The 15,868-nt window shown below is 42.8% G+C and overlaps 1 pseudogene; it reads left to right on the forward strand.

Moving 5' to 3' along the window:
• The first annotated feature begins 330 nt into the window (after positions 1 to 330).
• Positions 331 to 15,868, forward strand: part of LOC100484855 — a 35,486-nt pseudogene continuing 19,948 nt past the window's right edge.

The following is a 15,868-nucleotide window of genomic DNA, read 5'->3' on the forward strand; positions in this document are numbered from 1 at the left end:
TAAGAGAAGAAGGCAAATGTGGACCTACACTTGACTACACTCGCCGATCGCTGGGTGACCAAGGGTGGGAGAGCAAGGCGTCCCAAATGACCCTTCGGTTTTGGGCTTTAGCGACTGGGTGAGTAATGGTGACATTTACTGTGGTGACATTTACCTGGTTTGGGGATCACAGGGCCAGAAAATCTGGGTCTGGGCCCCCAGGACATCTGATGCTCTGACCTTATGGACAGGTTGCTCTCTAAAGTCTGGTAAGGACTCCAGCCATCTTCTGTTTCCCTGAGAAACAATATGTAAGTACTGCCCTCACTCTCTTTTGTCTGGCCTGCTAACATGCCATCCAGACAGAGGAAGACACAGACACTTGGGGGCCACGTGAGCCATGGCCACAGCTCCATGGAGGCCCGGGTAATGCTGGCAGCATGCATCACTACTTCAACAAACGTCACCCAGGTTACTTTGGAAAAGTTGGCATGAAACATAACCTCTTAGAGAGGAGCCAGAGCTTCTGCCCGACTGTTCACCTCGATAAACTGTGGACCTTGGTCATGAGCAGACATGGCGGAGTGCTGCCCAAAGCAAGACAGGAGCTGCTTCTGTCATTGATGTGGTACGAAGGGTCTACTATAAAATCTTGGGCCAAGAAAAGCTCCTGGAACAGCCTGTCATTGCGAAGGCCAAATTTTCCAGTAGAAGAGCTGAGGAGGAGATTAAGGGTGTGTGTTTGTGTGTTGAGGGGTCAGGGGGACTGTGTCCTGGTAGCTTGATGGCGGTTCATTAAATGCTAACAAGTGCTTTTCTAAATGGATAGATAGATAGATAAATAAAGAGGCAAACAAACAAATAAATAAATAAAAAATACTGCCCTTGACGGCCCTGGCATTGTTTGAGGAAGGGCTCTACGGATAGTAACTCTTCTTGCACTTAGAACAAGGTAAGTGCAATCCTCGTTGCCATTTTACAGACAAGGAAAGGCACGTAGCAGTAAAGGGAGCCCATTGCTCCACAGGCTACACACTTAACCACGAAATCATCTACCCCAGGATATGATGCTAAGCTAAGTGTGGGGGGCGGTTTTGGCTTCTTTATTAATGAATCTTAAATTAAAATATCACACATGCACAGGAAAGTATAAACATCACACATGTGCAGCTGGGTGAGTTATCAAAGCAGGCGTGCCAGTAAGCACCCCTCAGGTCAAGCAGTGGCTCATTCTTGATACCCAGAAGCCTCCTCCTAATTGCTACCCCATCTGCCTCCCCAGAGGTAATTGCTCTCCTGACTTCTAACACTACAGCTAAATTTTGCCTGTTTTGGACTTAATATAAATGGAATTATAGGATTTCCTTTTTTTTTTTTTTTTTAAGGACAGAAGACTGCCTTGTTTTGGAATGCTTGAGTCATTCAATGGGAATTAAAAATCTTAGGGGAGAGTGTCTTTAAATTTTGCAGAGAAACCCCCGTGCCCATGCAGCGTGCAGATTTGTAATAAACTTTCCTAGAGTCCGCTAGTAACAGGTGGTGTCGTCTACCTGGAGAGGAAGGAAAATGATGTAAAAAGGAAATTCTAAAGGAGACGTTTTGAGCATGCATTAACAGAACTAGAGACAAAAAATGCCTGATGGAATTAAAAATGTGGGAAATGGGAGGTCAACTCACTGTTAAGGACAAATTATAATGGGCAAGTGTAAGGTAGGACCTCTATGGAAAAATGATTTTCTTTGTTAGGATGGTTAGGGTGAGGGACCATTTGGAGTGGTCCCCTATTGTATCCATTTAAAAAACCACAAGGGCAAGCTTCTAAAAGCCAATAATATAGAATAAAACTATATAATATAGTCTGTTTTATGTGATATAATAAAAAAGATTAAGGGATGGTACAAGCTTGCAATTGCCAGTTAATTACAAGCTGCATGAGTGATGAAAGGGACTTTATGATCTGACGCCTCCAGTTTCTAGAAGCCCAGACTAGTTAAATGATTGGAGGCACAGTTGACTAGGGCACACACTGAAAAGGGCAGAGCTGGGGCCAAAGCCTGGGTTTTGAAGACGTTCAGGTCTTCACACTGTCCTGGACTATCTTCCTCACAGAGTCAAGATGTACATATGAAGGCTGTGGTCTGAGATCTCAGAAAGATCGTGTTCAAGGGCCATTTTGCCTAATATTCATTCTTCCTCCATGGAAAACCAAGGGACACCGGTAGCGGAAAATGGTTCCTTGAGGTTGGGAGTGGAGGTGACTGCACCCACGTGCACCAGGAATAGAATTATTCTTTCTTGTCCCTGGATGCTCTTTTCCCATTTCTTCAAAAGCTGGCCCCACCTCATCCTTCAACCTTAGTTCCTAAAAGTTGTACCTAACTGTTCTCCATTCAGCACTCAGTGGATTTTCTTCTCACCATTTATTAAAGTAAGTATTTATTCCATGTATTTTTTTCATTGCTTGGTTGGTGGGTAAATCTCTTTGTCAACTTGCCCAACTATAATGTAAATGCTAGCCCATCAGAGACCAGCCTGTACAGTTCACAGCCTGTACAAAATCCCAGCATGCGCTGACTAGTTAGTGGGTGCTAAATTAAGATTGTTTCGAGAAAAAATGAACAGACTTTCTGGACGGGCTAGGCCACCATGTGTCTTTGAATGGCAGGCTCTCACAGAGGGAAATTGCTGTCAGTATATAACTATACTATGGCTTCGGGAATTGGAAAGCCATGTTTCTATGAGCAAGTTTGAGTATTTCCAGTAACTATAATTAGTGTATATGGCTCCTCGGCTTGGAAAGCGAGAGAAACTGCGGAAGACAACCCACCTTGATTCTTTTATCCCACCCTTCTTAACGTCTGTCCAGTACAAAGAGATGTCGGCTATCCTGACGCGCTCAGCATCTAGGACATTTTCCTGAGTGGGCATGTTTTAAAGTGACATCAAGCATGTTTTAAAGTGACATTTTGTTCCCATTTCTGGGACACCCTAATGAATCTGAGATGCTTCTGGAACTGCCTCACGGGCTGGTTTATCTAAGTGTGGCTTGGAAATTCTGAGGACATATGCAACTCTTTGAGGTCCTTTGAGCTGGAGACAGTCTGCAATTGGACTCTCTATGGCATTTCAAAATATCGTCAAACCTAGGGAACACTGTGTTCTTCCTCTGGGACCACCCAAAGCATGCAGAATAAAGGTAGACTTAATTTAAGGTGAGTGCACACAACGACCGTGATTTCTGTGGCTTGGGAGGCCACAGAAGAGTGCAATGAATAGTATGAGTGGTGGTCAATCCCATAGGAATCAGGCCGCCCGGGTTCAAGGTTTTTCTCTACCACTTAGTGGCCATATGATTTTGGGAGAGTGATTTGTCTTATCTGAGAGAATGCCTACCAATATTGGTGCCTGGATTTTTTCCTTTAGGGGCTAAATTTCATGCCTGTGAAAGTTCCTTTCCCCTGGACTTTCTGAGACCAAAAGGCATTTTCAATCTCACACATGGTGACAGATCACTTGGCAAATGAATGCATGACTATCCTCATTACCTGGAAAACTCCAGTGTTCAGGTATAGTATTATTTATAATCAGTGGAGAAGCAATGCAGCTTCTAGTGAAATATATTTGGCACAACATCCAGGCTTAGGGGGCAGGGTAGACTCAAGCTGGCCCTGATCGCTAATGGAACAGCAGGTGCACAGGTAAGCAGGATTAGGCTGGCACAGGGCCAGAGGTATGGCTTTCCATTTTCTGTTATTTTCTTACTTAATCCGCTGAGTTCCTTTTCCTCAAGCAAATGTGATAATACATGTTGGCAAAACAGTGCAAATGTAACTGAGACCATATGGTAGAGTGTTTAGACAAATACTTTAATTTAGCAAGTATCTGTTGCGAATATTTTTTTAAGGAGAACAAAGCAATAGCTAAAATACCTTTAAGAAAAAGGCTGATACCATTCTTTTGCATCCATTTCCATTGTTTTTCTACAAGCTAATGTTTGTGCATTTAAAAAAAATCATTCCAGTTTCAAGAACTTCTCAGTCAATTGCATGTTTAAGTACGCAGCTCAAAATAAAAACCTTCGAGATTGGGATAATGATTTATCTCTTGGCTTGTTTATCCAGTTAAAAGTCGAAGTTAACTGCAAAATAAATGATCCATATCATCAAATAACAATTAACAGTCTTTCGGGTGAGTTAGTTTAAGGGGCATGAGATAAACAGATGAATTGATTCTTAGGCTGCATAACATTTTTGCATACTCTGTCATATTTTATGTAGAGTTCGCATATATCCTTCAACTAAATCAAAGCATAAGCTTGGAGAGTTGATTTACTGCTAAATTGGACTGATTATTTATGTTAGACTAGTGAACTATGAATTAACTTTTAGTAGTTTGGATTCTGTTGGCTTCTGTCCTGAATCTTGATGAACTGCTTCATAACCTTGAGATTACTCTGGATTATCTGTGGGCATAATGAAATCACAAGAATTCTTAGCAGAAGAGGGAGACAGAACTGGAGGTCAGAACAATGCAATGTGAGAAGGACTCCACCCGACCCCCATTACTGGCTTCGAAGATGGAGGATGGTGACCACGAGCTAAGGAATGTATGTGGTGTCTAGAAGCAGGAATGGGCAAGAAAATATATTTTCCCCTAAAGCCTCCAAAAAGGAATATACCCCTGCCAATACTTTGATTTTAGCCCAGTGATACCGCTGATATCCCTGAGAAATTCCCAATGATAAAACACATCAAACTAACATAGAAATAGGAGGACACATTGAATTTGCATTGACCTACTTATGGGATTTCTTTGTGTTTGTAGCCAAAGTTCATGGGAAACCCTCATGATCTCCTTTGGACTCTGGGCACATGGCTTCATAATTGCTCAGGTCTGTGTTTCCCTGTTATCTGTTAAAATAGATAAGGTTGTGGCAATGGTCATAGAATCATAGAATGATAGTAATGGCAAGACACTAAAACTATCCATTCAATGCCCTCTTTTACAGATGAGAAAGTTGAGATTTAGCTAGGTGGAGGGATTGCCATGATCTGGAATTCCATTCATTTCGCTGCCTTATATTTAATAAATATGAATTGAGCTGAAGAGAGGACATGACAAGAGCAATATATGAAACTCACATTAAAAAAAGTCAATATACCTGGATCCCTGGGTGGCATGGTTGGTTGAGCCTCCTGACTCTTGATTTCAGCTTGGATCATGATCTTGGGGTCACGGGATTCAGCACTTAGTGGGGCTTCACACTCAGTGGGGAGTCTGCTTGGGATTCTTTCCCTCCGCCATTACCCCTTCGCTAGTGCGCATGTGCTCTCTCTCTCTATCCTTCTCTCTCAAATAAATAAATAAAAATATCTTTAAAAAAAATCTATATAGTAAGAGAAAATTCTGTATCATTAGCAACATGTGTACTTGGGCAATAACCATAAATAAAAGCATTAGTTTCTTAGATAATGTAGAATTCTATCATTCTAAGTCCAGAATGTTCTGCATTTTTGCTGGCTTGTTGGAAACAGGTTAGCTAAAGTAACACTTGGGGGAAGCTTGGTTTATTGGCCTCATGAACATGGAACTGCATTCTTTTTTCACCTGTGTAGAGGGAAGGAGACTGGCATGAGCATCGAAAGAGTTATTCCCCATCTTTGGAACACAAACATTTGATTTGTGGTTAATTTTATATTGTATACCATGAAGTAATTTTGAATATATGTTGTTTTGATGTGTATGTACAGCTGATATTTTTATTTTAATTATGTATTATTTTTAATATATATATATATATATATATAACTGTTTTGTACCAAGAGAAGGATGATGACACAATCTGGAGAGAAGCAATCATGTCAGAAATGCAAGATAGATTCTGGAATGTTTCAACTACGCTGTTATTCATGCATGAAGGTGATGCTATCTGTTCACACTGACATAAGATCTGAGCTGTTTTTCTGTGTGATCAATAACATTTCCCCAGATCATAAAATTTCACTATAGAAAATTTGGAAAATAAAAGTGTGAAGAAGAAAATTATTTACTCATAATTATATCACTCACAGATGAGCACTTTAGGGTTGGGATGTATTTTATCCTTTGTGATATTCTTTGTGTATATTTTTTTAAATAATGAAATGGGATGATATGCTCTATTTTGTAACATTTAATATATCACGTGTATATTCCCATGTCATGAAATATTCTCCCCAAACTATAAAATCCATGATGTCCCTTGATTTACTAAAGCAATCCCCAATTTTTGGACATAAAAGTTATTTTTTGCTCTTTAAAATAACATCACAATGAGTGTTTTTGACTATATTTTGCATTTCTTTGATTGCTTCCTTGGGATAAATTTCTAGACCTGTAGTTACTGAGTTGAGCAGTCTGGGCGTTTTCCTAGCATTGGCTCAGGGCTTTCTGGCCCCATTCCAATGGTAGGGTCTTTTGATGCAGATGACTGGAGGGGAAGGTGGTTGTATTCCTTGCTGGAGAAGCTACGCCTCTGAATGTATTTCTGGGCTGCAGCCTAATATTCTGTTTTGATAGAATAGCCTCTCTTTTAACCATTTTCCTGGAAGGGAAAAAATCTTGTGGTTAAAAATCTTGCTTTTTAAATCAAATCTGCAAATGATGAGTTTTTATGACTAATGCTGATAAGTTGATGAAGAGAATGGTAATGTGGACACAAAAACTGTTCAAAAATTTAAAAGGAGAACATACATATTTGAGGTTGTTCCTTTTTTGGAATTTTCTTGAAGCCAGAAAATCCCAGCCCATAGAGGACTCGACACACAATTTCCTATTGGGACATTTTGTTTCTTTTTAGAGAGGGGAGGGGGAGGAGCAGAAAGAGAGGGAGAGAATCTTAAGCAGGCTCCACGCCCAGGGCACAGCCCCACATGGGGCTCAATCTCACAACCCTGAGATCATGACCTGAGTCAAAATCAAGAGTCGGACTCTTAACCGACTGAGCCACCCAGGTGCCCCTTCTGTTAGGACATTCTTAACAGCATTTACAAGGAGATCGGGCACACTGGTCTTAGAAGACCTTTAAGCACACGAACCCTTCCCACCTGAAACCCTGAATATACATAAATATTGTGTAGAGAAGACACCTGGATTTCCTTTTTTGGCATGTATGTGTTCCAAATAAACCTTTCATACATTTCTAACAATGTTCTTGGGCTTAAAAACACCTACATTACCGACAGAATAATAGCAACTAGCATAGGTGGGAAATCACCTTTGATCCCGGTAGTGCCCTACCTTCTTTATATACCGTTTTTATTCCTCAAATGCCCCCTTCAGTATTTATTTAACAGATGAGATGGGGCTTCAGGGAAAGGACTCTCCTCAAATCTGACATGTGAAAAGCTAGATGTGTTCAAAGTCTATATTCACTATCACACTCCTCCTCCGTGGTTCTGAATGAGGCTCTTATATCTGTCATTTCTGCACACCCCTGCCATTTCTGCGCACCCCTGACACTATTTTAACCATTAATTCACTCATTCGTTCCTCACATATTGAGCAAAGGCCTGAAGACACTAGATATAGAAGAATGACCAAACAGCCCGTATTTTGATGGCTTTGGAGGAAGGCAGGGAGACCCACGGCACAGTGCGTTGTGATGGGCCTGGGAAAGAAGGGTGGTGAACTCTGATGGAGTATCTGACCTCAACCAGTGACCTTGAGGTCCCTCCCTGCTGATTTTCAACTATTTCTCTAATACTCTCATGGTCACATTCACTCTCACATGTGTTCACACGCGCTTGTGTGTCATCACACGTCCTCCTACAACTCATTCAAGTTTGAATGTTCTCAAAAAGGTGATGTGTCATTTACAAGTACCCAAATGGTTTTTGTTTACCCTAGCAGCAAAAATATACACATTGTTTTATTATAAATATCATCAGTCAACAAATCACTTGAAGGACTTGTAGATTGTAAAATACCCCTAGATTGTGTATTGTGAACTTGTCAATCAACAACTATTTACTGAACATCTGCTCTATGTAAGACACTGTGCTATTTAGGGTAGAAACGTCAAAGTGATAATAATGATGTGAAAATGATTCCTGCCACCAGGGCAGTAAACAAGTGCCAAACAGTGGCACAGACAATGTTGCTAAAATCAGAGGAGATGGAGCCAGTTTGCAGGAATGGTGACTGAGAGGTGTTAGGGGCGTGGGCTGCTTGTTCCTCCCTTGTCTGTGCCTGGGAATAGTGAGTGCCAGAGCCAGAGAACCTTAAGGATTAAGGGGCTGGGTCATACCACCAGGGGCCACCAGGACCACAACGGGTGATAATCTGAGAGCAAGTGATTTAGAATGGAGAGTGGAGGAGGGGGTGGGTGACTGGGGGTGTAGTTCATCCCGCTAAGCTCCCTCCTCTGTCTTCCGCAGCAAAAAAGGCTCATGGGACCTGTGGATGAGCTGCTCCCTGAACGTGGGTCTCCAGAGAGCTGCTTCCCTGAGGCACAAGGGATGTACTGTGACAGCCAGGTTGATGCCTGACTGGGGCGCTTTGTATGCTTGCGCCTCTGGGGTCTTTAGGGTTAGAGGCTCTGATTCTCAGGGTGGGTTCTCTCTTTCCAGTCAATGCAGCAAGGGTTCCATTGGATTAAAAGCCATTGCTGTTGCCTGGCACTTGGAGCTCCTCGCGTCCAGGGATCAACAACTGAGAAGAGTCCACATAATGGCAGGGTAACTGCCCCTGATCTGCAAGGGGGACCAGGGCTGCCGTGGTCAAGTGGGGGCAGAGAGGAAAACGTGTGGGACTCAGGTCATCATTTGGGTACCTCTGGGTACTTCCTTGTTTTCAGGATTTCCTCCAGAATGTATTTCCTAAATGTTCTTCCTGTGATTCTGAGGGCAGATAGGGTTGAAAATTGCTGAGTGAATCTCCTTCCTCATTCTATTTCCTTTCTGAGATAACTCTCATTGTATACATGGTAGATAGATAATGGATGCTATCATTCTTCAACAGGAGAGATTCAAAATACACCTCAGACAATACAAACTCAAGTGCTTTATTTAATCTGGAGACTAGCAGAACACATTAAAAAAATGGTAAATGAAAGTACAGGAAGAAGGTAACTTTTCATCTTCTTATACCCCAGACTTGTATTTTTTCCTTTTTCTTCTTATACTTGCACTTAACAAAATAGCTATTGTTTCTTTGTTATGATAAACTTACCCCAACTTATTTTTTTCTTCTGAAAATTATATTCTACTTTTTTAGATACCAACGGTCTCTTCTAGAATTAAAAAGAATAGCCCTATTGAGATTGTTTCTTTTCCCTTGAGAGATTTCTATATATTATGTCATTAGTCATGAAGGTTATATATTTTGTTTCCCTCTTTTCAAAGCGAAGGCTAGTATTACCCACATATTCCTTTTTTCTTTTCCTTAGTGTCATAGGATATCAAACAAAATTTAATTCAGCCTAAGTACTTATCAGTGAGTAGTTGTGGAAGCACCCATCGCCCTAAAGGCTTGTAATCTTTGGAAAGCTCTGAATGCAAACTTCTTTTTTAAAACGACCAAAATGTACTTATTTGCCTGTAACTAATACTCTCACAAAGTGATTTTTGCTCTATAAATAAATTTCATTGACCTATTCCATTTAAGAGCTTATTCCGTTAATGACACCCCGTTTTGTTCTGAGGTCCTGCTGAGCAGGAGAACGATGTCATGGCTCACCGGCATACGTTGTCTGTGTAGAAACTTGGTTGGAAATCTTCATCAGGGCGGTTGTAACTTCATCAAGGCTCCACCGCTGCTCAGCTCAGCAGCTCTGTAAATGACGGTCCCTGCGGGCGGCAGGTCCCTTGCGGAAGGAATGCACTGATGAGACATGGCTCCGAGTTAAAGGAAACGTTTTCAAGTTGCTCCGTGTTCAAACAAGAAAGGAACTCTTGAAGGATACATTCAAGAAGTAGATTTTTAAAAAAATGCAGGAAAAAAAAAGAAAAAAAATTCAGTGTATTTCTTATGGGTGAGAACATTGGGATCACTTTCAGTCTCCCTGCATAAATCCTCTGCAGCCACGGAACAGTGACAGGAGAGCTGAGTTCATCAAGGACAGAAGGGAGTTGTAGTGGAAAATGTGCTTGCCCATGAGTTGGGAGATGTGGTTTCTAGGTGTGGCCTGCCACTAGCTCCGTGGGCAGGGCAGGGAGTGGGTATGAACCTCTACCTAACTCTTTGATGCAGGCAAATGCCACGTCTGGCCATAATACTGCTACTGCCCTTGTGATTATTATTTGCAAGTGCTTCCTGGCTGCTAGTACTGTCATAGGTGCTTTACAGAATTTAGCTCATTAAATCTCCACCTGCCACAGAATGTCAGTATATCTCCATTTTTACAGATGAGAGAACTGAAGCTTAAGAGGCTTAAGATCATATGGGTATGCAGGAGCTCAAGTTCAGGGCTGTCTGATTTCAAGTCCTTGCACTTCCTTCTTCAAGACCTATGACAAGCAGGGTTGGTCCTCGCAACCCCTCACCTTTACAGCAGTGATTCTCAACCTTGCTTGCGCACTAGAATTGCTGGGGGGAAATAGTGATGCCCAGGTTCATCCCCAGGGATATTGATGTCACTTGTTCAGGGTGCAGCCTGCACAGTGGAATTTTTTTTTTAAGATTTTATTTATTTATTTGACAGAGAGAGAGACAGCCAATGAGAGAGGGAACACAAGCAGAGGGGATGGGAGAGGAAGAAGCAGGCTCCCAGCAGAGCAGGGAGCCCGATGCGGGGCTCGATTCCCGGACCCTGGGACCACGCCCTGGGCCAAAGGCAGAGGCTTAATGACTGAGCCACCCAGGCACCCTTGCAATGGGATTTTTAATGCACCCTGACTTATTTTGTTTTGCAGCCAGGATTAAGAACCATTGCTGGACATGAATTTGTAGGGACTGGGGAGAGAAGGCTGAGAAGACTGAGGCACTTTCTGATTTTGGAGCTCCAGTTTTCTGAGAGAGCTGGCTTTTCTTGGAGAGGCCTCTTGAGGGGCCACTATAAATGCTAGATTCCATGGCTGGGACTAGCTTCAGGGCAGCTCTAGAAATGTAAAGCATTTGAAGAAGGAAAGGAGTAAATATTTGGAGGAACACTTGAATTAGTTACTTTAGGACAGCTTTGATGCCGCAGGGCATCCTAAGAGAGGAAGTGTCTGTGTTTGATGATGTGATGGCTGGTTTCCCTATAATCCTCAGACCATCACCAAAAGTAATGACAGTGATGCAAAAGGCCACAGTTAGTGTGTACTATATAAAATCACCTGCATAAGAGGTGAGATAATACAGTAGGAAGGGAGCAATTTGGCTCACTTTTGGGATGCCCATTGAACTGTTACATGTGACCATGGGCCATTTAACAAATTACTTTTCCTAATGCACTGAATGGAATGGCAAGTGGGCCAAAGAGTTATTTACTCCTGAGCCTTTGTCCACTCTCCTATTCTTCAACACCTAATGCTTTCTTGTTTTAAAGAATGGGGTTTGCTAATGATGTACTGTATGGTGACTAACATCACATAATTAAAAAAAAAGAGAGAATGGGGTTTGTTGGACAACATGGTATTTCAAAATCAAGGATCTTCTGGGTGTTTAAGAGAGTGAAAATTTTTCCTACTTGGAAAATCTTGCTTGCAACCCTGTATTTCCATTAGAAGGGAGTTCCTAGTGTGAATTAAAACATCCTCAAGACAAAGGGGGAAATGGAGTAGAAAAGGTATGGGCTTGGGAATTAATGCTGGATGGAATTAGGGACAATTTCCATGAATGGATAAAATTACGGCTGATAAGAGGGGTGTTGTCTTTCTTGGAATGCTTTTAACAAATAAGGGTGTATGTATGATCTTCATAAATTGGTATTGAGCACCTAGCAGAATGCATTTTTTTAATCATTAAGAATAGGTTTTTAGTTGGTCCTTAGATTCAGACAACTCGAGTGTAAGAATTTTGAGTTGACCACAGGAGGAGAAATCCTAGTGAAAGGAAAAAAGAAAAATGAGGAGCTTTTTCCTGAATGGAAACCCGAGTGCTACAGAGAATTATCTTTTAGTGAAACCTGGCCAGGAACACACTTAATCTCTGTCTCAGTTCAGGGTGAATTGCATGTCAAGTTCCACTTTCCAAGTAGTTTTAATAATGTCAAACTATTAAGTATGTATGTATGAGATTGGATAAATTCAGTCTTTCATTTCTTACCTTTTAGAAAAGTAATTGTGAGCAGATTATAACAGTCATGAAATATTTTGACTGTCTCGTGGTACTAATGATAAAGGCAGAAGTCAAAGAAGAACTAAATCTCCAGCAGGGCTTTTATTCATTCCTGCATGAGACTGTTCTCCAGCTATGCACACGCTTTCTCAAACACAGCTGGAATGAAAGAGCATTTCCCTGCATTGTATTTAAAAATTAAGTATTGCTGGGGAGGGAGTTAAGATGGTGGAGGAGTAGGGGACCCCTTTTTCAGCCGGTCCCCTGAGTTGAGCAGGATAGGTACCAGACCAGCCTGAACATCCACGGAATCACCCTGAGATGCAGGAAGATACATCTGGATCTCTACAAATGAACATCTCCAGCGCTGAGTATTGAGGTACGAAGCGGGGAGCCGTGAAACCACGCACAGATATCGGAAGATAAACCGAAGGGGAAGGGAGCCGCCGCGTTCAGGTGCCGGGAAGCAGTAGCCACCTGCACGGAGGAGCGGACGGACCACGGACCGGCACCCGCGAGAGAGCAGACTGAGACCATGAGCCAGGAGCATGCACCACCAGGCATCTCACGGAACTCCGGAACTCCGGTGTGCTCACTGGGTCCAGACTGAGACGGGGAGCTCCGGGAGTGCGCGGGGTGGCTGGCAGCTGGCGGCGTTAGAAACACGAAGGACAGACATGCGCCAGCCCTGGAAGTGAGGGCTGGGACGCCGGGTGTGGGGCGCACAGCCCGGGATGCTGCAGGGTTGAGCAGCACCAACAGAAACAGAGTTAAAGTGGCCAGAACATCAGTGGAGAACGATCCGCGATCCCTCTGTTCTGAGACAGAGGCTGAATTTCAGCCGCTGCTGCTCTCTCAGAAGAGGCATAGCAAACCGCCAGGGAAAGCCGCCAGAGATCAAAAGCCTGGAAATACCGGCTCACAGCGTGCCCATCCCCATCCCCCCTTGCAGGAGACACGGAGACTCTACCCAAACAGGGTTGCCTGAGTATCGGCGCAGCAGGGCCCTCCCCCAGAAGGCAGGCTGAAAAATCAAGAAGCCCACAGCCCTAAGATCCCTATAAAACAAGGGCGCACTGCCTGGGTCCCGGTCAATAATTTGGGCTCTGGACAACCCCAGGAGTCCTTCATCGGGCTTCTCCACCGGGAACCTGCTTCTTCCTCTCCCACTCCTCTGCTTGGGTTCCCTTTCTTGCTGACTGTCTCTCTCTCTCTCAAATAAATAAATAAACTCTTTAAGGAAGAAGCCCACATCCCTAAGATCTCTATAAAACAAGGGCGCACGGCCTGGGTCCCAGTCAACACTTGGGCTCTGGACAACCCTGCAATCTCTCTTCATCAGAATGACGAGAAGGAGAAGTCCCCCCCAGCAAAGAAAAGATAATGAGTCTGTGGCCTCTGCCACAGAATTGGCCTCGGCCACAGAATTAATACATATGGATGTATCCCAATTATCAGAAATGGAATTCAGAGCAACAATGGTCAAGATGATGAGTAAACTTGAAAAAAGCATCAGAGAAAGCGTTGCTGAGAATATAGAATCCCTAAGGGCAGAAATGAGAGCGAATCTGACAGAAATTAAAAATTCTATGAGCCAAATGCAGTCAAAACTAGAGGCTCTGACAGCCAGGGTGAACGAGGCAGAAGAACGTATCCGTGAATTGGAGGATGGGTTAGTAGAAGAGAAGCTAAAATAGAATCTGGACTCAAAAAAATCCATTCTCAAGAATGTAGGTTATGGGAAGATTACTGACTCTATGAAACGATCCAATGTCAGAATCATCGGCATCCCTGAAGGGGTGGAGAAAAACAGAGGTCTAGAAGAGATATTTGAACAAATTGTAGCTGAAAACTTCCCTAATCTAGCAAGGGAAACAAGCATTCGTGTCCAAGAGGCAGAGAGGACCCCATCCAAGCTCAACCAGGACAAACCTACGCCACGGCATGTCATAGTGCAATTCGCAAATATTAGATCCAAGGATACAGTATTGAAAGCGGCCAGGGCAAAGAAATTTCTCACGTACCAAGGCAAAGGTATCAGGATTACGTCAGACCTGTCTACAGAGACCTGGAATGAGAGAAAGGCTTGGGGGGGCATTTTTAAAGCTCTTTCAGAGAAAAACATGCAGCCAAGGATCCTTTATCCAGCAAAGCTGTCATTCAGAATTGATGGAGAAATAAAGACGTTCCAAAATCGCCAATCATTAACCAATTTCGTAACCACGAAACCAGCCCTACAGGAGATATTAAGGGGGGCTCNACCACAGACCTGGAATGAGAGAAAGGGTTGGGGGGGGCATTTTTAAAGCTCTTTCAGAGAAAAACATGCAGCCCAAGGATCCTTTATCCAGCAAAGCTGTCATTCAGAATTGATGGAGAAATAAAGACGTTCCAAAATCGCCAATCATTAACCAATTTCGTAACCACGAAACCAGCCCTACAGGAGATATTAAGGGGGGCTCTATAAAGGTAAAAAGGCCCCAAGAGTGATACAGAGCAGCAAGTCACAACCGATACAAAGACTTTAAAGAGAAATGGCATCATTAAAATCATATCTGTCAATAATCTCTATCAATCTAAATGGCTTAAACTCTCCCATAAAACGCCACAGGGTTGCAGATTGGATAAAAAGACATGACCCATCCATTTGCTGTCTACAAGAGACTCATTTTGGACCTAAAGATACATTCAGACTGAAAGTAAAGGGATGGAATACCATCTTTCACGCCAATGGACCTCAAAAGAAAGCTGGGGTAGCAATTCTCATATCAGACAGATTGGATTTTAAACTAAAGACTATAGTTAGAGATACAGAAGGGCACTATATTATTCTTAAAGGAAGTATTCAACAAGTGGATATGACAATTATTAATATATATGCCCCCCACCAGGGGAGAAGCAAGATCCACAGCCAACTCTTAACCAGAATAAAAAGACATATAGATAAAAATACATTAATAGTAGGGGACCTCAATACTCCACTACCAGCAGTAGACAGAGCACTAGAGCAGAAAACCAACAAAGAAACAAAAGCTTTGAATGCCATACTCAATGAGTTGGACCTCATAGATATATATAGAACACTACACCCCAGAACCAAAGAATACTCATTCTATTCAAATGCCCATGGAACATTCTCAAGAATAGATCATGCTCTGGGACACAAAACAGGTCTCAGCCAATACCAAAAGATTGAAATTATCCCCTGCATATTCTCAGACCACAACGCTCTGAAATTGGAACTCAACCACAAGGAAAAACCTGGAAGAAACTCAAACACTTGGAGGCTAAGAACCATCCTGCTCAAGAATGACTCGATAAACCAGGAAATCAAAAAACAAATTAAACAATTTATGGAGACCAACGAGAATGAATACACAACGGTCCAAAACCTATGGGATACTGCAAAGGCAGTCCTAAGGGTAAAATACATAGCCATCCAAGCCTCACTCAAAAGAATAGAAAAATCTGGGGCACCTGGGTGGCACAGCGGTTGAGCGTCTGCCTTCGGCTCAGGGCGTGATCCCGGCGTTATGGGGACAAGGAANGGGCTCCGCCTCTATGAGCCTGCTTCTTCCTCTCCCACTCCCCCTGCTTGTGTTCCCTCTCTCGCTGGCTGTCTCTATCTCTGTCGAATAAATAAATTAAA

This window comes from Ailuropoda melanoleuca, chromosome 2, assembly GCF_002007445.2.
Source record: "Ailuropoda melanoleuca isolate Jingjing chromosome 2, ASM200744v2, whole genome shotgun sequence".
Lineage (NCBI taxonomy): Eukaryota > Metazoa > Chordata > Mammalia > Carnivora > Ursidae > Ailuropoda > Ailuropoda melanoleuca.